The sequence below is a fragment of the Heterocephalus glaber genome, unplaced genomic scaffold (assembly GCF_053883595.1).
Source record: "Heterocephalus glaber isolate CG9 unplaced genomic scaffold, H.glaber_assembly_v1.0 deba00001072, whole genome shotgun sequence".
In the NCBI taxonomy this organism is placed as follows: domain Eukaryota; kingdom Metazoa; phylum Chordata; class Mammalia; order Rodentia; family Bathyergidae; genus Heterocephalus; species Heterocephalus glaber.
The window spans coordinates 1,986,835-2,014,605 of NW_028258189.1; the positions used below are offsets into that span (position 1 = coordinate 1,986,835).

Consider the following 27,771-nt stretch of genomic DNA (forward strand, 5'->3'; position numbering starts at 1 on the left):
TTTTGTTTAAATAAGAAAATTCAATAACGCCTAAAGGAAGTCATTATCAGAGAGACTTTCCTCAAACTTCAGATGTGCTTCATTTTATTACTACTAATGGAAAGAGAATAGTAAATTACACAGCAACATAATTAAGCTCTTGTCCTTTCATTTCAATCTTACTGTGGTGTGGATTGGAGCCAGCAATGTTAAGAAGCAACAAGTAGAATGAGTAGAGTTCAAGTCATTTCTCATGACTCTAAAACCTGGAGCTTGCAAAACCTGGGATAATGAGTTACTTTAAAAATGGACCCTGAGGTCTGCATAGCGAGTTTTAAAGAAGTTCTAATGAAGCCGCTGTGTACAGGTGATGCCTTTCTTCTGAAGGGACGGAGCTGTGACTCAACCACACTGAAGGTTGCTGTGGAGACAGACTTTTCTCAATTCTTGGCCGCCAGGAAATGAATGGAAGGCTGTCAATCCACCGAGCACAACCTGATGAGCAAAGTAAGCAGCAGAAAGTCACGGACAACTTTACTGTTGTGGAGTTCAGAGGTGCAGTGGGTTTCACCAGGCTAAACATCAACATCCTGGGAGGGCCAGAAGGACACCCTCTTTCCTTGCCTTTTCCCTGCACGAAGAACTTTGACATTGCTTGGCTGATGGCGCCTTCAGTCTTCAGAGCCAGCAATCATCGGAGAAGTGAATCCTCCTCCAGTGGCCTACTCTGATCCCCTGCTTCCTTCTTGCACATTGAAAGACCCTTGCAATTGCATCATAGTACCTGGATGATCTAGGGTTATTTTCCTATTTTGCAGTTCTCTGATTATCAGTCTCAATTTCCTTTGCAACGTTAATTATCTTTGTCATCAAAGGTCATATCACAGGTGCCTAGAATCAGTATGTGGACATCTTTGAAGGAGGAAGCACTATTGTGCCTAAATAGTAATCATCCAATTCCTTTTTTACTTTATAAATTTGTTACTGACATGCCTGTGTTTGTATGATCAATGCTTAAGTGATAAAATTTAGAATTTATTTCTAAAGCAACATAATACTGATTGTTTCCCAACTATATTCACACATATATGGGGAGGAGGAAGGGAGGGGGGGGAGAGAGAGAGAGAGAGAGAGAGAGAGAGAGGGAGGGAGGGAGGGAGGGAGGGAGAGAGGAAAGCATCCTCTGACTTAAAATAATGCAACTTACAACTTTTCAAATTTATAATGGTAAGAAAGCAATATACATGAAGTAGAAACTGTGGTTCAAGATTGAAATTTTAATCTTTTCCTGGGCTACTGATCTGCAGTGTGATCTTTTCTCTGGCTGCCGGGTAGAAACAGTGAGCTGTATCTCCCAGGGAGTTGTGTGATCATGTGATCAGGAGCAGAAGCAAAAAATATTTTCCAGGGAGCTGTCCTGTTAAGCTGGGACACTGGATGGGTGAGATGTATTTAATGCCTTTCTGTCTCAAGGTATTTTTGACTTGTGATGTGTTTATTGGTACATAAGAGCATCATAATTGAGAAGCATCTGTGTATGATTTTGATATGTATTCCCAACACAATAATTTGCATTCAAAAGCAAAATGAAATCTAGGTGCCTTTGGATAAACATTCTAAACATTAAGGGGTTAAAATCTTATGTGGTCTTTTTAAGAAAATAAATATCAACACTTACCAAGTAAAATGTACAACTGAGTACAACAAAGTGCAGCCAGATATGGCACAGGGTCTCTAATAGTGATGGGTGTTAGAGCCCAGGACCTGACCTGAGAGCTGAAAGGGATTTGGGGGACAGTTGAAGACCAGTGTTTTAACTAAGGGTTGTGTCTCCTGACTTTTTCAGGTGGCTCAGCTCTGTCTCTCTTTTTAAAGTATTCTTTTTTTTTTTTGTACTGGGGATCTAACTCGGGTCCTTGCGCTTTTGAGGCAGGTGGCGGATCCACTGAGCTAAATCCCCGGCTCTGTCTCTCTTTTTAAAATATGGGCTGTCCTATCTCACTGACTTCTTCTCAAAATTAATACGCATCAAATGATAACTGTATTTACTGTTTTGGTTGAGTTTGAACTGCCTTAATCATCACAGGAAAAGTTGCTGAGAAGTACTTTCCCTAGTTTTTAATAATCTGAAGTTGATTTGAAATGATTGGATTTAGTTTTATTTTTATAAAAATCCATATTCTAAAAAGGTCTTCAACCTTTACCCAGTTCATCCATAATAAAAGAGGTTAAAAATAAGACCAAGAAAACAGCAGCAACAATAACAAAACTTTCTAAGATGGAACAAGGTTTGATTGGAGCATAATTTGAGCTAGAATATGTCAAGGATGAAATATGAAAGCACTCGTCAATTAAGGCAAAATGTCAATGGAGGGATTCTAGTCATGCATATTTATAAGGTTAATGACAAAGCATCCAAATGTATCCAAAATGTACTTGGAAAATGCACTTGGAAATGCAAAGGTACTAAAGAGTTTGGGGAGGAACTCTGACACGCTCTTCTAGTTCTTGACAGAACAAGTTAACAGAAATAAGTGAATGAAAATGTAAAGAATGTGAGCGATATGACCAATTAATACTGGTTAATGGATGCAAATTAAGCCATGAGTGCACAGTAGAGACAGAAGATATTCCGTCTACTTCTGGAAGTACTTTTCCAGCATATTCAAAACACCTGAGGCCAGAAATGTTTCAGACGTTAGATTTTTTCATATTTTTGAAGATTTTCATATGCATAACAAGTTATCTTGGTGATAGGACATATGTCTACACACTAAATTACTTTAGGTTCCACATCTACCTGATACATGTATCCTGAAGACAATTTCATATAATATTTTTAAATAATTTTGTGTAGGAAGCCAGGTTTTGCAAAGTGGAATTTTCCATTTTTGTCATTTGGTGGTTCTCAAAAAGACTTGAACTTTGGAGCATTTTGGACTTCAGAGTTTTGGAGCAGGGGCACTCAACCTGCATATACATGCTGGTTCACCAAATAGGTCGTGTTGGGCAACAAATGATTTATACTAAATTATGAAAATCCCTTAAAATATTCTTTGGCCTGAACACAGACAGACAGACAGACACACACACACACACCCCACACACAATTAGGCAACAATGTGGCAACCATGAATGATATCACCTTCACCACATCAGCATAGGTGAGTACTCACTGCTGTGACTACCATGATTCTCCGGAGAAGACAGCAGGCTACAGTTTCCCTCAGAAGGGCAGCTGTAGCCCCGCAACACCCCACATGTGTCTTTATATATTGCACTCAGGCATTTCCTTGAACACATTTATCTGATGCACCGGTTTTTTTCATTAAGTTTGTTGGTACATTTTAGGTATACAATACAGTTACATTCATCATTGGGATCTTGTACCTGTACATGATGTATCTTGGTTCTTATTTTCCCCATTCCCCTGCCCTCCCTTCACCCCCTCCACCCTTCCCTATTTACAAAGACTTTGTTTCCATTTTTTTCTTTTCTCATATTTTTTCTTTTCCCTTCTTTCCTTTACCCTACCCCTCCCACTTCTTCTACTCCTTTAGACCTTTTCTTCCTATTTCACAATATCAGTTATACATTTTGATCCTTATTTACACTTTCAGTGTCTCACACTAGAGAAAATATTCGGTATTTACACGTGTGCCCTATTTATTTCACTTAGCTATAAATGTGTCTAGCTTGTCATTCTTTATGTCTGAGTAGTACTCCATTTTATTAAAAAAAAGACACATTTTCTTTGTCCAATTTCCAGTTGATGGGCACTTAGGCTGTTGCCAAACTTTAGCTATTACAAACTGTGCCGCTATAAACATGGGTGTGCATATATCACTGTGGTATGATTCTTTTAATTCTTTGGGGAAGATACCCAGCAGGGGAATAGCTGGGTCAAATGAGACCTCTAGCCCTAGTTCTTTGAGGTATCTCCTTACAGATTTCCACAGTGGTTGCACCAGTCTGCACTCCCACCAACAATGGAGAAGGATTCCTTTCTCCCCACACCCCTGCCAGCATTTGTTATTAGTTGATTTCTTGTTAGCAGCCATTCTTTCTGGGGTGAGGTGGAATCTCAGTGTTGTTTTCATCTGCATCTCTTGAATGACCAGTGATGTGGAACATTTTTTCATATGTTTACTTGCTGCTTTTACTTCTTCGAGAAATGTCTGTTCATTTCAGATGCCCATTTATGAATTGGGTCTTTATATTTGGGGGGTCCGATGTTTTTGAGTTCTTTATAGATTCTAGATAGTAGACCTTTGTCTGAGGAACAGCTGGTAAACATTTTTTCCCACATTGTAGGTTGTCTGTTAGCTCTGTTGGTGGTTTCTCTTGCATTGCAGAAGCTTTTTAATAAGATGAGATCCCACTTGTTGATTCTTTGTGCTAGTTCCCATGCTACTGAGGATTTGTTCATAAAGTTTTTTCCTATGCCAATGTCTTCAAGAGTTCTACCTAACTTCTTTTCCAGCAAGTTTAGTGTTTCTGTTTTAATATGTAGATCTTTAATCCACTTCAATTTTAGTTTAGTGCATGGTGAAAGATAGGGGTCTAGTTTTGACCTTTGGCAGGTTGAAATCCAGTTTTTCCAGCACTGTTTATTGAAGAGGTTATCTTTCCTCCAGCGAGAATGATTGGCTTCTTTGTCAAAGATGAGGTAGCTGAGTATGTCTGGAGTTGTTTCTGTAACAAAAACAGAAACATCTTCTTTCTTTAGTAGACTTTAGTTCTTGGAGCAGTTTTGGGATGGCAGCAGAGCTGCATAGAAGAAACTCAACATTTGCATCTGTCTGCTGCCTGCTCACTTTGGCAAATCATTATTATCCACTGTCCGTACTTTACAGTACAGTTGCTCTTGCTGTCATACAAGCTATGGTTTTGACAAATGTATAATGACATGAATCACTGTTATAATATTGTACATAATAGTGTCACTTCTCTAAAAATATCCTGTGTTCTGCCTCCCTGGTCACTTCTAGGAACCACTGGTCTTTTTTACTATCTAAATGGTTTGGCATCTTGAGAATGTAGCAGTGTAGGCTTTACACTCCATGTAGTTAGCTCAATATTGGCTTCTTTCACTTCATATGCACTCAAGATTTTTATGTCTTTTTGTGTTAATCAGCTTCTGTCACTATGACAAAATACCTGAGAAAATCAACTTAAGGAGGAAAGGTATGTTTTGGCTCATGGTTTCAGAGGTTTTAGTCAATGGTCACTTGACCCACTTGCTTTTGGAGTCATGGTGAGGCAGAGCAACATGGTGGAAGCATGTAGCAGGGGAAAACTGCTCACCTCTTTGTGACCAAGTAGCAATGAGAAGAGGGTGGGGAGAGGGCAGAGAAGAGAAAATGTATCCTTGAAGGGCATGTCCAAAATAATCGAATTGCTTCCAACTAGACACCACTTCCTGAAGTTTCTACCACTCATAATGGCCCACTGAGCTGTGGTTCCATCAATGGATTAACCCACTGATAAGGTCAGAACCCTTGTACTCCAGTCACCTCCTGAGGCCCTACCTGTGAACACTGCCACAGTGGAAACCAACTCTCCCACACATCTGCTTTTGGGGACATTCCAGGTCCAAACCATAACACTTTTCACAGCTTGGTGACTCAGTTTTAGCACTGCATCACATTTCACTTTCTTAACGTACCACAGTTCACATATATCCATCCCCCTATTGAAGGACACCTTTATGGGGAACAGGGAAAGGGGACGTTACTAGAACCTCTGCAGTTAAGTCCTAGTCTCCTGAGAGCCACGGCAGTACACAGCGAATTACAGGAAAGGTAGAAAAATGAGACTGAGAAGAAGCTGAGCTTTGGGTCTGATCAGTGCTGCTCTGGGTGGCAAAGACAAAAGCCTCCAGCTTACCGCACCTTTTATTCAGTACTCAGTACATCGGGAGAAACAAATGTAACAAATGACTTGCAGAGAGTTCAGTACATCCTGCATAAATAAGATCTAACAATCCAAGAACAAGGAGGAACTGAGTAGATGTTTGTTCCTCCCAGGATGTTTTCAGCTCCCAGGATATTTCTTGTCCTGGAGAATCACAGCATCACCGGATCATTGAGGCCTCTCAGTTGTGGCCGGGGGGCAAAATGGAATTATGTCTCGGAATTCCATAGCTGGGCTGTAGGCAGGAGAACTAAGCTAACCAAATGATTTTTCCCTAAAATTATGTAGCATTGCTCCCGACACACCTTGGTTATTTCCAAGTTATGGATATGATCAGTAAAGGTTCTATAAACATCTCTGTGCAGAGTTTTATTTTGATAGACATAAATGTGCAGATTATTGGCATAGATACCAAGCAGTGTTATTGATGGATCTATGGGAAGGGAAGCATATTTAGTTTTGTTCAAAAAACCCAAAAAAAAATCACCAATTTTACAAAGTGGCTGTACCATTTTTATACTGTTGTCTGGGTTGGATCCCCAGCTACACACAAAACATGATGATAATAAACAAAACAAGATACACACACACACACACACACACACACACACACACACACACACACGGACTTGTTTGGATCTTTAATGTGCCCCAAAAGGTGTTAAAGGCTTTGTTTCACAATGGTACTATTGGAAGGTGGAGACAGTTTTGAGAGGCAGGGCCTGGTGCTCAGTTATCAGGTCACTGGAGCATGACCTTGAAGGGGCTTTTGGACCCAAAGCCACCTCTTCCTTATTCTTTATTGCATCCCAGGCCATCCGGGAAATGGGACTGTTTGCATACCACATGTTCCCATCTTGGTACTGTCCCCCAAAACAATAGGAATGGAACCACTAAAACTGTGAGCCAAAGTATAAACCTTTTCTCTTTGTAAGTTGACAACCTCGGGCATTTTGTTAACATGTCAGAAACACTGCTTTATTATCAGATACTTGCGTGACTCTGAGGGGAGAATTGGATGAAAAAGCACTTACGTGTGCCTCCAGCTCTTACCGGCTTCCTTGTAACTCTACTACAGAAAGCAGACAGGTGCAACAGATACTAACACTGTTGTGGTTGGAAGTGGTTATTATATGTGGGAAAGAGAAGCCAGAACAGCCAACAAAACGTCTCCTCCTGTTCTCAGCAGTTTGGCAAAACTTCAGCCCTCGTTAAATTCACCTTGTTTCCTATTCCACACCTGTACATGTACAGCCCTATATCGCTGGAGAAAAACTCACAGCCCAGCGAATAGTCTCTTTGAGGACAAGATCATTAATCTCAGGGGAGCTTGCCTGAGTTTATTCACTTCCCTCCATACCAAGAGCACTGTCATCCAAATCGGCTTCAGACTAGGATCACCTGGGTAGTTTTAAGGATGACTGATGCTAGACCTCCATTGCCCAAAATCCTGATGAAGGTGTCTCACGTGTAGCCCAGGCATCTAGTTTTTTAAAATCTCCCTGATTGATTCCAGTCTCTAAATTTGAGAAGAATTAGCTTAGAAAGCACCTGGGGATCTTGGTACAGTGTGGATTTTAATTTGTTCAGTGGGGTTTCCTACCCTAGTTTCTAATAAGCCCAGCCAGTGCTCCTGCTGCAGACCACATTCTTAATAGCATGGATCTGGAAGGCTTTTCCCTATCGTGTCCCCTCTCTTGAAATGTCCGGTAGTTCAACATTTTCGCTCTCTTTACCCTCATTCTCAATTCTTTCTTATTCTCATTTCATTGGGAAAATACAGCCATTGGTGCAGAGAAGTTTCATGACTCTTCCCTATCCTCCCACCTCCCAGCTATAATGACCTCACATTCCCTCTTGTTACTGTAGCCGTGCTCCTCTCTTAACAAAAGTACCTCCACTTGTACCCCAGAGGGGACCTCTATCCCTCCCACCATGCTGCCTTCTTTCTGTCTTTGCCAGATAGACACTCAGAACTTGACGGCAACATTGAGGAGTAGGCCATGGCACCACCACCCTAACAGGAATGAAAGAAGGAAGGGAGGGAGGGAGGGAGGGAGGGAGGAAGGAAGGAAGGAAGGAAGGAAGGAAGGAAGGAAGGAAGGAAGAGGAAGCAAATATACATTTTTTCTTAACCTCATTTGCTTCTCTAACCAGGCTTTTTCACAAGTCTCCAGTGAGCATGGCCTTTCGCAGACAGCTGCATGTCTTGTGTGTCTCAGTCTCAGCAAGCTAGATCTGCAGGATCTTTCAACACGGCCATGAGCACCCGTCCTTGGAAACTGTGCCGATGTGGACACGTCTTGCTCCTGTTACTTCTCTCCCCACCTCCCTCACTGCTTCTTCCCAGCTTTCTGAGTCTTTCATCCTCATCTACACCACCTTTAAAGATTGCCATGGTCCACTCTCAAGCTTTGGCTGTTTCCAGTTTCTTAACTACTCATACTTCCAGCATGGCCTCAGCTAGCCTAATGCCTGGAAATATGTCTCTTTGCTAATAGTAACATTCCTGGCTCCAGTTTGTACCTCTCATTTAAATTTTAGGCCCATGCATTTCACTCTCCTTTAAAAGTTCTACATGGATACGTAATGCTGATCTCAGCTTAACAGTTTAACATCTTGGCATCTGAAGTCCTCTTCACTCCTCTTCCTCCAATGCAGCAGCAGCAGCAGCAGCAACAACAATAACAAAGAAAACACAAAAGACTAAGAAAAAACAGAGAAAAGATTTCTGCTTCCTTTGCAATCTTCCCCATCCTCCTTATTGGTAACTCAGCTGAAGGCTGAGGAATTATTATCTTGAGCTCTTTCTTCTCTTCTTAATCCACACCCCATGTTCCAGGAAGTCCTGTAGAGTCCATGGGCCAAGTGTATGAAGATCACTTCTCTTCTACTTCCTGGATGACCCCTCTGAGCCACTGTTGCAACTCTGTCAGGTTCCAGCAGTCACACCCTAAGGATGACTAACTCCGACTTTCCTTCCTGTACCCTGATATTACTCAGTAGGCAGAGTCCTGCAATTCAGTCACAAGATAGATAGGGCCAGCCTCTACTGGGTACTTGCAGTATTTCTCCATTTTTCTGCCAAGCAACCCTAATATCCTGAAAGATGTCTTTAAGGCCTTTTATGCTTCCTTTCCCATGCCTTCTTATCATTCTTCTCCTCTGCTCATTCTTCTGTAACTATGGTAAGCTTCTTGGGGCTCCTCAGATAAACCAGTCACCTTCCCAAGGCAAGGGCAACATTCACCCCTCTCCCCAGAAGGCTCCTCTGCAGATGGCCACGTGGCTTGCTTTCCACCATCTTCAAGGTTGTCAGAAACGTAACCTCCTCAATTACCCAAGAAAATAGGCAAGAATGCTCTTCACCGAAAACTTCTCAGTATTTTACATTTACTTTAAGAAAACTGAACGTGTTACTGGAAATATTAAGCACATTTTAAATAAATTTTTAATAATCATTTCTCAGTGTAGTACTTCTGAAACTTAATCATGCACCTAAAACCAGCAGAGAATCTCATCAAAATATGGATTCAGAGTCAGTAAGTCTGGAGAAGAAATGAGACAGGGGACTGGAATTTCTTATAGGCTCTTGAACTAATGCCAAGCAAGCAGCTGTGGGCCACAATGTAAATAAAGCGTTCTGAGAGGATGGGGGGGGCGTGATCTTTAGCAATGCGAAGAAACACTGAAAAATAAGAAAAAAAATCATCCTGTGTTTTCTCTATCCATAATTTATTACTGGCTAATGTGTCTTAGTCAGTTTGAGCCGCTGAAACAAATTAGCGTAGACCGGGTGACTTACACAGCAAGTGTTGATTTTTTTTCGTAGCTCTAGGGGCATGAAGTCAAGGTGCTAGCAAAGCTGGTATTTGGGGAAAGCTCACTTCCCACTTCCCGGTCCCCAGGTCCCTGTCTCTTCATATGTGGGCAAGAAAAATGAGAGGAAGGAAGCTATCTGTATCTCACCTTACAAGGATGCAATCCTATCTTAAGGCTGCCACCCTGGTGACTGAATGCCACCTCAACCTTCCACTGCTACTATTAGCAGGCTGGGGATAGTGTTACAACTGTGAATTTCAGAGGAACACAAAGGTGCAGTACATAACAACCGGCAACCTATTGGAGTATTTTTTTTTTCCCTCTGTAGAGATCGAGTTACCCTTTGATACACTGATTCATTACAAAAAGTATCAAGTATATATAGCATTATGCAATACACTGCATGCTGAGTATATAACAATAAGTGGGGACTCAGCCCATCTGATAGTTCACAGGAATATGAATGAGAGAGAGAGAGAGGGAGAGAGAAAGAGAACAATTCATCACTGCATGCAAAGGACGCAGAATTTCATGGAAACATCCCGGCACTGTCTAAAAGCCACCGCAACTTCACACCCTCTTCCTGCACATTAACAGTCAAAAGTTTGAAAATTGTTCATGAGTGACTGAAAGAAGTGTGCATATAATTTCTCTGTAACATTCAGAACCCATTTATATCGCCAGTATTTCATCTGCATAATATGCAATTATATGGTGAAGACAGACAAAGTGTAAGACATAAATGATACTTGGAGAGAAGCATTTCAGGAAGTTCAGTATGAATGAACAAATACGCATCTTATGCTATTTTGTTTGATTTCCATTACAGAAACATTGATATTCTGCCGATAGACACAAATACTTCAACTATGACAACTGCCTCATGGGCAAAGTACTATACTCCTGCATAAAATCGCATGTTTTGAAAAATGATACATTTCTTTGGTTCATAAAATCACTTTGAACAGTGGTTTGTTTGAATCACTGTGTGTCTGAATTGTTACAGGCTTTTCTCTCTTTCTGGGTTTCTGCAGATAGTAGTGCATGGCACATTTTATAAGTAGAAGAAGACCAATGACTGCCTTGCAGTCCTATGGTGGTGATTCATCAATTAACTTATTTAAACTGTCTTCATTGCCTCTACTTCTGCTGAGGCCCTGCCACAATACTGAGCCCATCTTGGGAAGATCAAGATGACTAATACAGACTCTGCCTGTGAGAATTAAGATACACTCTCCACTTTCTGTTTGGAAGGGAAAACATGTAAATAGTTAAGTATTAGGCTTCGGTAGCACCCCCATGTCTTTGACCTCCAGTGTTCCTTCTTTGGTTAAAGCACACCTATTAGTACTTTCCTGGTTAGTATATTTCTTTTGTTAAGTCTTTGAGTACCTGCAAATATCTGTATTTCATGCTGATCCTTGATTGGGTATTTGTTTGGCATTGGGTACTAGGTGGGGAATAATTTTCAGATGGGTTTTAGAAAGCGTCATGCCATCGACTTTCAGATTCAAGCATTTCTGTTGCAAAATTCCATACTAATGTGATTATTGATTATTTTTCTTTGTAAAGATAGAGTTCCTTGGCCCTGAAAGCTGTGCATCCAACCATATATATATATATATATATATATATATATATATATATACACACATACACAAGCATGAATTCCTCAGTCTTTTTTTCTCTTGCCAGCCAACTGCCTGCTGACAGCTCAAAGTCCTCTCCCACATGGAGAAGAATTTTAGACACAGAGAGGCAATCATCCAGGGAAATATCAAGGTCACCATCACATTTTTCTACTACGCTACTACGAAGGCCATGGCCAAGAAATAAGAGCCGCTATTTGACATTTTAGTGTGTGCAGTGGGACAGGTAGTCCTGGATGATGAAATAGTTGGTGTGGGTTTTAGTTGATGTACAGACCAAAGCAAAGAAAATGGAGATGAGAGAGAGGAGAGAGAGAGAGAGAGAGAGAGAGAGAGAGAGAGAGAGAGAGAGAGAAGAGAGGAGGAGGAGGAGGAGGAGGAGGAGGAGGAGGAGGAGGAGGAGGAGGAGGAGAAATATCCATTAAGAAACATCATCTCTCCGCTACTCTTTTGTCCTCTAAGGTTGAATGCTTTGTGTATTAATTTTGGGCCTTTCTTCTTTACCAGCAAATATGACACAGGTAAATAAACATCATGGTCAACATTATCAACACATGAAAGACATGGATATGGACAAGGGAGAAGAATATCTAGCAAAGGAAAATTAGCATGCACACAAGACACATTGGACCATTAAATGAGACCCCCTCTGAAATGTTTCCCACTGCCAAGCTTCACTTGAGATTCCCCTCAGATGGAGCAAACTCTAGGACTATCCATGTTCCTCGTGGGATCCTTTCTGCCTGTGTGAAGCCATTCCATGGCCCCAGAAGGTCCCTAAGGAAATGTCTGTTCTCTGGAAATATCTCCTTTTAGACTCAGATAGCTACCCCGCTTATGTAACATTTTTCAGGGTCCCATGTTCCTAAATCCATAAACAGTACTAGCCAAACTAGTTACAGCTTGCTAGCAGCACATCATAAATACAGTCTCTCCTACTAGGAAATTCCATTATGGGCATTGCCAGGAGCGCTGACATTTGCAAGCTTACAGAGGGAATGGCTTAGGTCACCTTTCTTTTATTTCTTTGATGTCCCCAGTAAAATGAGAAAAAAAGTATACTGGGCTGCGGATAACCCTTTCTTTTCTAAAAGTGTTAGGATTTGGGCATTAAGCTTTTTCTTCTAAACTATTTGATTGATTTATTTTTTCAAAGATCTAAAATAGAGAGTGTGAGCAGAAATCAAGTGTTCAGGTAATTTTAAGTAGTTAGGTGAGCTACAGTTAGAAGGGATAAGTTCTGGTGATGATGGTTAACAATAAAATATGTATGTTGAAGAAATACTTAGAGAGTTTTAACTATTATTACCACAAAATGGTTTTTTTGTCAAAGCAGATTACTTCATTTATTGTTGCTCTGTAAATCTAGTCCTCAATCTCTCTCTCTCTCTCCCTTTCATTCAATTTAAAAATCTTAGCTGTGCGTAAGTATGGGGTACAATGTATAATCATCAAATCAGGACTTAACCTTCCATCTCCTTAAACATTTTTCACTTTTTTGTGTTAGAAACCTTCAAACTCCCATCCTCTGACACTTTATAAAACATATCAGCACCCTACTGTGATGTAAGAACACTAGGAATTATTCCTACTATCTCACTGTATTTTAAGTCAATAGATATACCAATTATCATGATTCGATCATTAAATAATATATATGTGCATCAGAACATCACACTGTACCCTAATTATATGCTGTGTATCATTTTCCCTTGTCAAGCAAATGTTTTTTTTTAATATTTAAAAAGAAGTTAGGTAAGCTAATGTCAGTATTTTAAGACATGCACACAAAAAAGTAATAACTGGCTATTGCTAAGCTGTGGGCTGGTTAGTAAGAAATCAGGATATGTCCAACATAGAAATAATAAAAAAGGGAGGAAGGGATGAAGATGTAGCTCAGTGGTAGAGCACTTGCCTAGTATGCACAAAGCTCTGGGTTTGATCCCCAGGTCTGCCAAAAAGGAAAAAGAGGCAGTTATGGTCATATCTAACTTTTTTTCATGTATCACTGTTTTCCAAAGGTCTGGAAATATGATTCATATCGCCTTTGGTTTTCTTGCCTACACATTAGTGATGAGATAATTTCTCACACCGAGTAAGCCCTTTGACTGCGGTAGCTGTTGCAACTTCTCCCAAACAGGCCACCTATGTTTCCCTTGCAAGAAGGTTCTTATTCGGATAAACCAGATGAAACCCACCACCAGAGCTTCAAGCACTGGCAAGTTCCGCTCTCCCAAACTGCAAGTCTTCCCGCAGGCAAACAGAATCTGTGGCCAGTGAATCACTCTCCTCTACCTAGGAAAAGTTGGATAAATCAATGGCACTCTCTAAATAATGTATGAGACTGCAGAAGCAATCTGTTTCACATTGAGGCAGAGGCAGGGGGGTTTGGGGGAGGCAGAGTGGAGATTAATGAGACCATGTATATATCTTCCTCTGTGGGTAAATAGCTCAATATTTGCCAGGGAATTCACTGATGGACACTGTAGTGAAGTGTTAGACATTTGGAGACCGTATTTGATAGAAATTAATTAAGTGCTACAATGTCTATAATTAAATATGTCTTTGAAGGAAAACTACACAATTCCCTGAAGAGATGGAAGCAAAGAAGTGAGTTCTGAGCAGCAGAGGCAGAAAGGACAAAAGATGGTTGTAAGCAGACCAGGTACCGGGTCTGGCAAAGAACACCACTGTGTCCAGCAAAGAACACCACTGTGTCCTTTTCGTCTCTCTTCCTTTCTTGTGTCATTCGACCAGTGTTTGTTTATCCTTAAAAGATGATATTTGAGTCTTCAAAATGAGAGAGGCAATTAGTCAAGGGAAAATGACAGGGTTATGGAAGAGGGGTCTTGGGATTGGTTGGAGGAATCAGGCTTCACCAAGGAAATAAAGAAGCAGTGGGAAAATAATAGTGAGTCAGGGCAAGGCTACCCCTGCCAGCACTAGGATGCCAGGCATAGGGGAGAAGACAGAAACATGTCCAGAAATCCTTATAGCATGCTGCAATGAACATCTGACGAGCTATGTCATGTGAATGTACCTGGAAGGCCTCTAAAGTTCAGGTACAAATCATGCTTCCTAAAGACAGTGGCGTCTATCACAAGCCAGGAATCTGCCAAGGATCAGAGGACGTGTGGCAGATTGAAATGATGTTGATGATGATAAAGAGATTCTGTCTTGAAGAAGATGATGTTTTATTGGGATTTGAAATAGGAACTGGCATTATACCAGAGAGGAGAATAGCAAGGTGGTAGGTAAAGACAGGATCGAAGACATCTGGGTGGAGGAAAGAAGATGTTGAGAGCCCTTTGCCTTTTAGAATAAAGAGCAGCTGTGACCAAATGCAACACTTTGCAATCTTCACAAGCTAGGGTCTGCAAGAGTTTCACCACCATCTCTCGTCAGCTACTGCAACAGACTCAATACTCAAATCCCTGCAAAGTCATATCTAGAAATTCTGACTCCCAACGGTTGGTATTACAAGGTAGGACCATTGGAATGGGAGTGGATCATGAAGGGAGCGCTCTCACGAGTTGAATTGATAACCTTATAAAAGAGACTTCAGAGGGCTCCCTGCCCCTTCACTATGAGAGGGCAGAGCAAGAGATGCCGCCTGTGCACCAGGAAGCAACTCTCATAAGATACTGAACCTGTCCACCCTGACTGTGGATCTCCAGCCACTGGCGCTGTGACTTAAACCCATGAGTAGTTTATAACCACCACCCAGCCCCATCTATGCTATTGCTATAGCAGCCCATGCTGACTAATACACCAAGACATCTAACACTTTTCCACCTGAACAGTCCAAGCTCTATCCACAAGCCAATCTTGGATCATCCTAAATTAAATAATGAAAGCTTCCCCATTTGTTGGATGGATTTGAGCAGTGAGGCAGAGAATTCACTCAAATTTTCATACAGCCCTGGTAGGGGGTGAGCTGTTTAGAACCATTTAGAAAGGTAACTTATCTTACCCTCTGGTAAGAATTTTCAGATCATTTTCGAGGTATTGTTGTCCCTCTGTCCCATGAGATAGAAGGGCAGCCCAGGGGGAAGTGATCCACTTAAAGTCATTTCCGTATTTGGGCCTTAAATTCATATTTGCTGGGCTCCAAAGCTCTTGCATTTTCCATGGTACTATTCTGTTCCAGCAAATCCATGACACAAACATACATGATTTAGTACAATGGGGCTGGAGGTTCCCTTATATAAAAATGAGACTATTTTGTAGCAAGAACCAGACATCAGCACTAACACCCTGGATAGAAACAGCTGTTTATATTGACAGTGTCTGTATTCATTCAAGAAGTAACACTGTTATGAGAAAATGAATTTGTCCATAGTATTTCAATTCTTTTCAGCAGAGTATTTTATGCTATTACAATATGTTTCTGCTTCTGTTAGATTAGGGTGCAAGCAAACTTTGAGGGATCTGAGACCAATACTGGGCTTAGTATAGCTTCCACATGAGTGTATCCTCTAACTAATTCCATATTTAAAAAAAAACATACATTATAGAAAAGAAATCTAGGTTGGGTCATTGCCCCAATAGAAAGCCTGTACTTTATAAACTATTACTTTTGAAGGATTTATTTCTGAATATACTTAAATTCATGTGATCAACTGAAAAAGATACATAAAAAATGATTCAGAGAGTTTGACAAAGTAGCATTTGAAAACCAAAAAGAATGAATTTAGCTGAAAGATGGCAATGTATATAGTTTGACTCTGGTGAAAGGATAAAAAGAAAATGACAATTAAATATAATGAATATACTTTCTCATGAACCAGAGCTATGAAGTAACTGTACTGCGCATATCACATAGAATTCAGACCAAGTATGTTTTACTGGTAGATTGGGTAAAGGCCAGAAAAGTACAAGCAAGTAACAAAATTTATAATAACATTAGGTTGCAGCCATATAGGGGCAACTATAAAGATTTTTGTTTTGATATGTGGAGAAAAGTCCAGGAGAAAGACAGGTTATTAGATTAAATTTTTATACCATCATGTTTGAAATCCTATCCTAAAACATACAATCATTAGAATTGCAGGAAAACTTTGTTTTGTAAGCATAATTCATTCCCAAAACATCCTTTGTAATCCAAAGCAGTTGTATATCAAACCGAATTTCCTCATAATAATGGAAACGAAGATGAGTTCTCCCACTATCCGAAAATATTCATATAAAATGATCGCACTACTGCAATATCATACAGAAAACACAAAGGAAAATAAACAAATTAACCTGCATTTACCTTTTAAAACTTTTGTGGCTGGTGAGGGAGACAAGAGGGAGGAGAGTTATTGTGCAGGACGACTTTCACTATCACTAGTGGAATCACTGCTATCTATTGGCTCGATGGAATCTTTTTCTTTTCATCCAACTTTGAAAAGGAAACTATCCAATGACACTTGCTTTTACCTTCTTTTGTGGAAATGTGACATTGCGTTCATCGCTCACATTGCTACAGCCTTATTCACATGGTGATGTTCTACAAAATTTTACAGCTTCCCCCATTTTACACATCTCCCTAATCTCATTTGAAGAGAGGGATTCATCTGCCTTTTTAGCCTCCTCTTTTGAAGACAAGATCTGCATAACTCATAACCTCTTACTGCTGGGAGATGATCACCCACAATGAGAGAGAGAGAGAGAGAGAGAGAAAGAACATTGGCTCAGCTGTGATCATGTGACTTTTGACATCGTGTACTACTTCTGTTGCAAGACATTACTTATTTATCAAGTTTAAATTTATTAGAAATATTGGCTTGTCTTGCAGAACACTCACAGAAGAAGTTTCTCAAAATTCAAGGTTTTATTGTATTTTCAAAATACTAATTTTTCTTATTGACTGTACATAGTTTGGTCTGCCTTGAGAAACTGACAATATATTTACCAAAGGAATCCACTGTGAGACAAAACAAAAGCACCACTGGATTCACGCATGATTAAAAAGGGCCGGAGATTTAGCTCAGTGGTTTCGCTGCCTGCTGCGCAAACGCAAGGACCCGAGTTCAATCCCTGGTATCAAAAAACCCAAAAAAACCAAACACCCCCCCCCCAAAACAAAAAACTGCATGCATGATTAAAAAAACAAACAATTGAAGAAAATCATCTTCATGCTAGTTATTTTGAAACTACAAACGGTTCAGAAGATATGAGTATTGCAATTCATGAGTACCTTTGATATGTTAAAAGTAGAGCTGGTGTATATTAGCTATCATTTTAACGTTCAGGCCTGCCAGCAAATCTACCTAAAAGATGTTTCCTTTCAGCATAATGATATATTTATGTGGATTCCAAATTCCTATGAGGATTAATATAATCTTTGATCCTTTAATGAATTCCAAAGTAGGAAGTTAAGATGAGCTATTGGATGATATATTTAATTTATTCCTAAAATATATAACACTGCTTGCTGTGACTATTCCAACTGAAGTAATTGGTTGTAATTAAAATGATGAGATATTCCAAATAGTGATACATGCATTACAAATGTGGAGTGATATGTAACTGGCAATCCCTATATCATTTTTATGGTGAGGCACTTCTTTTCTAATTATAATAATCTTTTGCGCTAATGGGAATGTGTTTTGTCATGTGGATTATATTTTGGGAGAACCATTTTTCATGATAGCTAATTTGAAAACTGTCTAAAGTAATGTAAGTGCATATTTCGGAAAAGACGCTTGGGGAAACCATTTGGCAATACCTAGAAGCCGAATGTAAGTTTCCTCTATGGCTCAGGATTTTCCACACCTGGGTAAATATCCAACATCAGTTTGTACATATGTCTACCAAAGACATGAGCGAGAGTGGTAGAGTGTCATTAGGTAATAATTTTAAGCATAGACTTGATAATGGAATTAAGTCCTGGGGCATGAAGGTCTGCTTAGGTGTGAAGGCAGCAACGATGATTTCAAAATTGAGTATGGACACTACTTGTCAGAATTGCTACTTGTTATTTGTGATTTAAAATAAGCCAGATCATATCCAAGATAATGATAGTTAATCCTAACCAGACAACATTCACTGACTGCTCTCTGCCAAAATAAATGCAGTGATTGCCGGTGAGACTGTTGCTGTTAGCACTTCATGCACATCAACTCCCATCTTGAAAACAGCTTCGCAAAATGTTATTATGCCCCTTTTTAAAGGCTGGGAATATGAAGCATAAAAAGAGAACTTATTTAAAGTCAGAGAAATAGTAAGTGATAAGAATCGTGAAACAAATGAGTCAGGGGAGTGCCATAGCAATAGGCTGATAGATTATTTCATCTAGTAGAGTCGGGGCTACCTTTTTTGGAGTGGATATGTAAACTGAAACCTAAAAGATAGGGAGGACTCAGAACTGTGAAGATACTGGGGAGGATTTTTCCAGGCAAAGGAATTAGCTACTGAAAGAGGCTGTATGCAGGAATTAGCTTATGGTGTTTGGGGAAGAGATAGATCATTTCTGTGTAGCGGAAACACTATTATGAAAGGGAAACACCATTATGGAGGGCTTGGGAGGTACCCTGAGGCCAGTCATGTGCAACCATTATTATTATTATTATTATTTATTACTATTTGTGCCAGGGACCGAACTCAGGACCCTGTGCTTGTGAGGCAGGCGCCGTGCCATTGAGCTAAATCCCCAGCCCATATGCGGCCATTTTGATAGTGACTGGTAGTGGGAATGCTCAATTCAAGGCACTAAAATGTGTACACACGCACAATGGAATATCACTCAGCTATAAAAAATAATGAAATCTTATTGCTACAGCAGGGGTGGAACTGCAGATTATTATTTAAAGTGAAATAAGAGACAGAGAAAGACAGATACTACATGACGTCACTCATGTGGAGTCCAGAAAACTTAATCTCATAGATGTTAGAGAAGAATGGTGATTAGCCAAGCCTGGGGAGGTTAGTGGAGAGAGAAGGAGGGGAAGAGCTTGGCGGACGAATACAATGTTAAAGTTAGCTAGGAATAAGACACAACAGCACACCAGGATGACTATAGAGATCAATAATTTAGGGTGTATAAAAAACACCTAGAAGAAAGTGTTCTGAATATTTTCATCACAGATAGACGGTAGTTGATTAAGATGGTGGATAGGCTGATTTGACCATGTGTACATGAACCAAGATATCATAATTATATAATGTACAATTATTGTGTGTCAACAAAAAGCAGTGACTGAAAACTCAAGGTAGGGTTGTTCAAGGCGGTGCTATTGTATTACCAAAAATATTGGGGTTTGAAGTTCATGAGGTCTGGGAGACCAGACCCCACACCTGCATGAAAACAAAGAAAATATTATGGTAGCATGGAGTAAGGTGTTGCTAGTGGGAATGAAGAAAATTGAACAGATTTGGAATATAGTTTAAAAATAGAGCTGATGAGAGTTTACCTATTAATGGATGTGGGAAGAGGGAAAGATCAGAATCAAATGTGTATACCTGGGTGCATCTGTTGTTTACTGCCATGGAATAGCTTTGAGGAAGAGCAAGTTGGGGTTTGTGTAAAATAGAAACTAATGCCTTTATTTGGGATGCGTTGGTTTTGCATGACCTGTGGGCATCAAAGTGCAGATATCTATTAGGTCATTGGATTTCAGATTTTAGGTTAGAGATCAAAGCTGCAAATAAGCATTGAGGGGTCAACATGACACAAATGCTGTAAGGGTCCGTGGGGTAAGATAACCTCATCAGTGGAGACGAAACAGCTACAGGTAAATTGGGGCCTGGAGATAGAGCCCTGGGTGGAGTCCAGTGTTTGAAGGAGACTATGAGGAACATTGGCTAAGTGTGCGGTACCCTCAAAGATAAGAAAATGTGTTTAAAATAGAGTTGTTCAATGAAGAAACACAGACTATTCAAATTTAAGAATAACAGCTAAGAAATTTAACGTACTGTTTTAACATTCCCAAGATTTCACTTACTAGCAATCAAACATAAAATTAAAGCACATGCGTGTGTGTGTGTGTGCTTGTGTGTGTGTGTGGTGTGTGTGTATTGTCAAAGAAAGCAATCCTTGCTATCCGAATAGTTCTCCAAATGATCTTTATCATGCTGCCCAGAGTTTAATTTGCCTCCTGATAATGGGTCTGAAGAGAGACCTAAGTGAGGAGATATGTTTCTTGAGCTGACAGAATTAGATCAAGGGCAAGATCTTTTTCAAGTGACACTCCTCTACTCTCCACTCCTTTCTGAGTCATCTGCATTTGATGCAAACCTGAATTGGCCACCTGATAAATGATGCTATCTGATTACCCGGGCCAGCGATGTTCTGTTAATTTAAGTCCCCCAGGTGACCGCCCCCAGTGAATGCCAGATGGCAGCTTCACCAGCTGTCAGGCACCACAGAGGTCTTCACGGGATCTGCCTGGCTATAATCCACTGGAAGTACAGTCAAGATCACAGAAATCTCCTGCTACAACACACCTTGGAATAAGAATGCTCTGTCTTTCCGGAAGTGGGATTTATTACAATAGGTGTGTTTGTGTCAAAGCACAGTTCTTTCGGTGGGCACATAAGCTGTGATTTAACAATTTGTGGTTTCCTCATACCTGCCCAAAGTAAATATTATTACTTTCCTTGACCAATATATGGGGCAAAGTTACGTTCCAATGGAAAGATAGCAAATCAGCGTGCATCTGACTGCCGGACAACCATCTTTAGAGTAATGTTCACTTGCTTGGAGTACACCAGATTTCCTCGTCTAAATATATTTAGGAGAGTATTACCCTGTGGCTACCTTATGTTTTGAAGCTCCAGTGCTTGAAGACTAAATAAAGAAAAATTTCTAGGAAAGCAGTGGCCTGCCTGGCAGACCTGTGGACTTGCTGGAAAGGAAGACTGTTGCCAGTCTTGAGTCTTAGGTGCACACAGTATCTTGACCCCTAATACGGAAAGCAAGAGCAGAGCCCCAAGTCTGATAGCCCACCCAGTGCTGGGTCAGTGAGGAAATAGCCGGCACCATCACTGAACAGTTCCTGAAGATTTTCCCTAATTCCTTTCATTTCAACAGGGCTTGACTCCAATATGACTTTCAGTATGCTCATCTTTTCCTAGAATCGTCTAGCCCATCTTCATGTGGTTCTTCCTTGTCCTTCTCTGCATAGTCACTTAACATCTCTTACTATGCTGAGTCATAGTCTTCCTCGTCCTCCTCCTCGTTATTTTCTTCCTCCTTCCTTTCTTCTTTTCCCTCCTCTTTTGCTTCTTCTTCCCATTCATTTCCTTCTTTGCCTTCTGTCCTTTCTCCTATTGATGTGTGGTGGAGAATGTCCATAAGAGATCTAATTAGGGTGGGCATATAAGTTTTAGACACAGAAGTGTATGTATACATTGGGTTTCTTATCGGGGGCTGCCGACCACCTGACTGAGGGTATGGAGGAGGATAAAAGCATAATACACAAAGACATTGAACAAAGGATTGTTTTTATGGGGGTCCAGGATGGCCTAAGCTCTTGTCCAGCTAAGACCACAAGGCCAGGACTTGTCAGTATTTGTTGATTACACAACATAGCAGGGGGCATAAAGGCAGATGTATGGAACAGTGGGACTAAGGAACTAAGGAAAGGCAGGCCTGTAAGAGGGAGGAACTAGGCATTCCTGTGGAGGACAGGTAGTAGTTAACGAGCCAGCTGTGTTATCTTTAGCTAACGTTTGATCTGGGAGAGCAGCTGCAGACGAGTCCATAAATCCTCAGCTGCAGTGTCAGCTTGCTATCAGAGACATCACAGCATCATCGATCGCTGAGATCTCAATTGTGGCCATTGGCATAGGAAACTCTGTTTTCATACGTCAGCCAAAGGCTCATCTAGAAAATCACATAGGCCTAGGATAGACTTACAAATTAATCACTAGCCAAACTATAAGCCAATTCAATAGTATTTCATAGCCAGCCCAGCACAGTTTCAAGCTGGTCTCCTTATATCAATAAGAGAAACTATGCAATATTTAAACCTCACAGCTGATTTATTTCACTTAACATCATGGCCTCAAGGTGCATCCATTTTCCTACAAATAACTCATTTATCCTTGTGACAGAGGAATACTCCATTGTGTGTAAACACCACATTTTCCTTATCCATTTATCAGCTGATGGACTTACAGGCTGCTTTCAGGATTTAGCTATTGTGAATTATACTGGTATAAACCTCGATAAGTATGTACAACTATAATGTGATGTCTTTAACTCTTTGGGGATGGACTTTATATTTTTAGTTTTTGAGGAATATCCAAACTGATTTCCATAGTGGTAGTTAACATTTCTACCAACATATAGAAGGGTTTGTTTTCCCCACAGCCTCGCCAGCATTTCTTTGATTTCTGGGTGATGGCTATTCTAGCTAGATGAAGGCATTCTAGAATCTCAGTGTTGTTTTAATTTGCATTTCTCTGATAGTCTTCAATATTGAACATTTCTGCATGTACTTATTGACCATTTGTACTTCTCTGAAGTATCTATTCATTTCACTTGCCCAAATTATGGATAAAGAGCAAAATAAAAGATAGACAATAGGAAATAGGGAGACAGATCTTCCTCCAATGGGAAGGGGATCAAGAGAGGGAGGGAGGGAGGGAAGGGGATGCAAAGGAATGAGGATGTGTTATGTACATGCACCAGCTCCACACGAGGAATGGGAACGTCATATACTGCAGACATGGTCTAATAAAAAATGTAAAAAAGTGTATATCCATATGCATTTATAAATAAGCATACATGCCTTTCAACAATTAATCAATACTATCTAGGTAGTAATGTATCCTGTATTTGTTGAGTAATATCATCTTTCTGAGCCTTTACCCATGAACTCTAATGTATCGAGGATGTGATTTGTAATATCTGCATAATATTCCATTTAGGCAGGTTTCATGATTCACAGGCCTCTTTCTCTACATATGTGTTGTGATTTGTGTTTAGAGGTCCCCCTAAAACCACAGGCAGATGTGGTGGGGCTTTCTTTTCTGGAGGTGGCTGAATCTGGAATGTGTGATGCTGGGGTTAAGGCCCTGTGATTCCTAAACCACTACATGTGGGTGTGGTTTGGCACTGCCCTAATCATCCAGGTACTCTAAATGGGATAAAAGAGGCACAAAGATGCTGTTAACGTCTCTTGTTTTTGCTACTTTGTGTGTGCCATGGGGTGTTTCTCCTCTGTGATGCCCCCCTGCCATGTGCCACCCTGCCTTGGAGCCAGCCGATTATGGACTGAAACCTCTACAAACTGTGACTTAAGTAAACCCTTTCCCCTTGAACTTTGGGTTTCAAGTATTTGTCTCAGCAAGGCGAGAACAGTAACACAATGTGGTACTTTGATACTTTTCATTTTCCAAAATTAAAACAATCCTGTATTTAAATTGCTTGTGCCTGTGACCAGTGTCCTAGTGTACCAGAGCTCCTGCCTTGCTTGTAATCTTGAAAAAAGGATTCCTGCTTCCACATAGCAAAAACGATAGTCATCTTGATACCAGCGACTCAGAGAAATTAAGAAATAGAATCACTTCCAACTGTCTATGAGGAAGCAGATGCTCAGAAAACCATAAACTGCGAATATTACTTGTGTCATCACAATCCAGGTTGAATGAGTCAAGACTGGTGCCCAAGTCACATAGATTCTGTCATCTAATTTCAGTCCAAATGTGTGTTTTCAACAGGTCTTCGGGGTCAGTTTTAAGCAGTGTTTATCCTGGGAGAATGATTCAGAACTCTCATCATTTCAATTCATGGTGGCAATGAGGATGGGAGTCATCTGCAGTCAGAAAGAAGAGTCAGCGAGCAGGTGAGAAGCTAGGAAGCAAACTTAGGGGTGAGGAGATGAGACATTGCAATTTGGTGACCTCTTCAGTGTGTTGTTTGAGTCCATTTCTGAGTCAGTGCTGATCTGCATGACCCTCTAGAGGCTCCTCTGAATTCATTAAGTGAGTTCAACCTCTACTTCTCCTTGCTGACCAGCGAGAATGTAGTTTGTGCATTTATTTATATTTTCACTTCTGTATCCTCTTTCTGCTCCAATATAATGGGGTATAGATCCATAGGATGCTGTATTACATGAACGGTATCCCTGTTTGCTTTATCATTTAGAGGGAATGTGCTGTCTACTCAGGGATGCCCAGGAATGGGTTTGGAAGTTATGCCACCGTAGGTCTTAGAATTATGTCCTCAACCTGATGGAGAAAAGGCCTTCTGGACATGCACAAACAAACTCGAGACTCTCAAGGGGACGGGGCCTAGACAGCTCCAATAAATGACAGTTTTGCTCATTCACATGATGTTTGCATCCATTTGCTGACCACCCAAAGATTGTAAGGCAACTCTTAAATGAAGACAAAGCGCAGGTTTAAACATAAAGAGTGAGAAAGGACAGAATGCATCAGGTGGTCCTGAAACACTCGGTTCCCTGTGGACTCACACTGAGTCATTTAAGAGGTTGGGTTGTAAATTTGGGTGGAGATTTGTTCATAGCTAGCCTGGAGAGAGATTCACTGGTCCCATGCTTTCTTCTGCTGATAAGACAACACATACACATTTATTCCTGGGGGTGAATCTCTCCCTCTCTATCACTGCCACTCCTCAAGCTAAAGTGTAAGGGATTTTTAATTGTGTGGGCTTGTGTGAGTGACAGGATGTGCCATACTCAACCATTATTTGCAAAACAACAACACCACTTGAAGAGGCATCTGTGTAATACACTCTCTGGAGAAAATGGGATGTCATGTCAAACTGCTTCTCCACCTACACATTCTTCAGGACCTAGGAAGGACCTACCTGTAACATTCTGGTAGAGGTGGCTGGATCCAAAAATACTGTACAGCTTTTTTTTCCTCAAACATCAACGATCTGGTGAAGCATTGTGTCTTTTTGCGGGGTGTCTGCACATTTCTCTTTATCCAACAATAACATTTCCTGTGGAACAGTAGACTTTGATCTTGGTGCACCATTAGAGCTTTCTGTATCAGGTAGTTGAGGAAGACATTTCTCTGGGGAGAAAGGGGAATGACAGAGGAAATTGTAAATACTCTGTTTTTATATCCCCTGCTGAACAGCACCCAAGGAAGCTGGATGGGTGGCTCATTCATGACAATGTTATAAGACAGCAGAACAATTTTTCTTCCTGTGAGGATGTTCCCTGTCAGTACCATAGGACTGATGACACTCTCCAAAGCACTTCTATCTCTGAATGCAGAACATAATTAGGACATCCTTGTCACCACCACCACCACCATCACCATCACCATCATCATCATCATCATCATCATCATCATCATCACTAAAATAAGTTTCCGGCCCCATCACAGCACCGCCATACATTTTAGTTAGTCCATTTTGATAAACTGTAAATGACTCATCCCTTACGCTCCATTGCAGCATGGCCACGGGACCCTCCACAGTATTAGCTCCAATACCAATGATGGCAATGTCCTTATGCGAAGCACATCTGATTCTCCATAAGGAATCAAACTCCATAAATGTCAGTAAACACCTTTCTGGGAACAATGGATTAAAAACAAAAAGAAGGCCAAATTGCTGTGAATCTATGCCCCAAACTAGTCAATTGGAAATCTTTTTATGATAGCGTATTGCACAAAATATAGTGCTGTAGAGTCTGGATGTGGGAATCACAAATTGGACATAAAAGTAAAGACTTGAGTCCTTCCAGGAAGTGAGATGATAAAGTACTATCTAATGACCCTGAGTTAAAAGAGGGGGGGGGCGTAGGAAAAACTACAATTTACATTACTATTCAGCCATCCCTCTGGAATGGAGTAGAAAATATACTCTACAACACACAGACAGAGAGGGAGTAGAGGCAAAGTCAACACTACCAAATGGACCGTTCACATATGACAAGGCACAATGAACTATGTTCTGAGAAGTGCACTATCTTCCTTTGGCCATGGGATTATTACATATGAATTTTCCATTCCATTCCATTTATAAACATCATTTTAAAATTATAAACAGGGATACAATTTTAAGATAGCAAGATATGCAAGTGGGCAGAAGTTCTTCCTTTAAATAAAACCCTTGGGTTCATCCCATTCAATAGTGATGTTTTAGATTTATGGTCTTCTATGAGCAACCCTTTTGTTATTCTGGGGGAAGACCATACCAGTTGGGATTGTTAGATCTGACTTTGGAAATAATCTAGGACAGAGTATTAGAAAATGTTCCCTTATTATTATGTTTTTACTTTATACTTTTTCAAGATGAACATTTCTCTCCAAAATTGACTCTCATTCTGCACCTTGTTCAACACTGAATTTTCATCTGTCTCTGACATTATAAATCTGGTGACTTCAGGCCATATCACATATGGATCAGATGGCTTCTGGCCAGATCCACCTGTAGCACTTGGGGGTGATTATGACTGATCTCTTATGTCTTCCTCCTTTTCTCCCAGTGCTGTGTATACAGCCACTCCAATCCACCTTCCCTTCGCAGCCAGAGGGTCCTGGAGAGCTATAAATCAGGTCATTTCATTGGACTGCTGCCATCCTCACCAGATAAACTCATCTTTTCTCCTTGTCTCTTTCCTCCATAAAGTGATCCCTCTCAACCCATCTGATGTTTATTTTCTCTGATTTTCTTACCCTGTTCATCACCCACCAAACAACTAGACCTTTTGGGACCTCAGAAACTCTCTCAGCACCTAGGCCCTGTGGGAAGTAGACTCTGAATATTTCTCTTTCATGCTTGCTTCTTTCTGAGCTCACCCAATATCCTCCTGTCCTTCATTACCATCATCATTTTCTTCATCCTCACCAATTTTAATCAATATTATTTGATTTTAGTTTTATGCATTATCTGTCTGACACCCATTCAAATGTCAGCTCTGGGAGACAAGAACCCTTGTGACTTTTGGTCACTAGCTTCTGTCTAGCGCCCAAAACTGCTTAGCAACCAGTCTCTAAACATTTTTGTTGAATGAATCCATGCATTGGTACCTTTGGGAAGCTGGACACCAGAAAGGCAGGTGAGCTCCATGCTCTGAGGCCCAGAGTAGCTCCTGTGCTGCCTGCCCCTTCCTGGCATGGCCTCTTCTGTGATGTCACAGGCTATTGTGCTGTCATAGCGACCAGCAGCCCACTCCTAGGTCCACGCCCTGGCCCCAGCTCATTTTCTAGTTGTCCTGTGAGCCCTCAAGAGGGAACACTAACATTTGCCCACTTGCTTTGACCTTGGGAGCAACAAGCAGTTGGCATATTCTTGACCCTCTTCTCCGCGAAACAATGGCTGCCACCACGCTAATGAAGTGCCTGCAGGAGAGTGACGCTGAGCGCGATACCCTCCCTCCTTGGGAACGTGTCCCTGACTGCCCTGCTGAGTGTGGATCTGAGGACATTGTGGCAGCTGGGAGCACCTGCCTGCTTCCTTTTCACTGTTGCCAGGAGAAGGCGGTCCTGG

At 40.8% G+C, this 27,771-nt stretch overlaps 1 protein-coding gene and 1 long non-coding RNA gene across 6 annotated transcripts in view; one reads left to right on the top strand and one right to left on the bottom strand.

Annotated features, from left to right (window-relative positions):
• Pnpla4 (patatin like domain 4, phospholipase and triacylglycerol lipase) overlaps positions 1 to 27,771 on the top strand; it is a 159,110-nt gene that overhangs the window by 75,116 nt on the left and 56,223 nt on the right. For all 4 annotated transcript variants that reach the window (XR_015450788.1, XR_015450790.1, XR_015450791.1 and 1 more), the window contains exon 6: positions 24,021 to 24,145. The gene's annotated coding sequence lies outside the window, so the exon portion shown is untranslated. The remainder of the gene's footprint in view (positions 1 to 24,020; positions 24,146 to 27,771) is intronic.
• LOC110346165 (uncharacterized) lies at positions 6 to 27,389 on the bottom strand. Of its 2 annotated transcripts, none has more exons than XR_015450794.1 (3): positions 27,312 to 27,389; positions 25,132 to 25,343; positions 6 to 474 (listed from the first exon to the last, which is right to left on the bottom strand). It is a non-coding gene; the product is annotated as an uncharacterized LOC110346165 (long non-coding RNA). The 2 variants fall into 2 exon arrangements; XR_002390026.2 differs by lacking the exon at positions 6 to 474 and adding an exon at positions 23,938 to 24,115.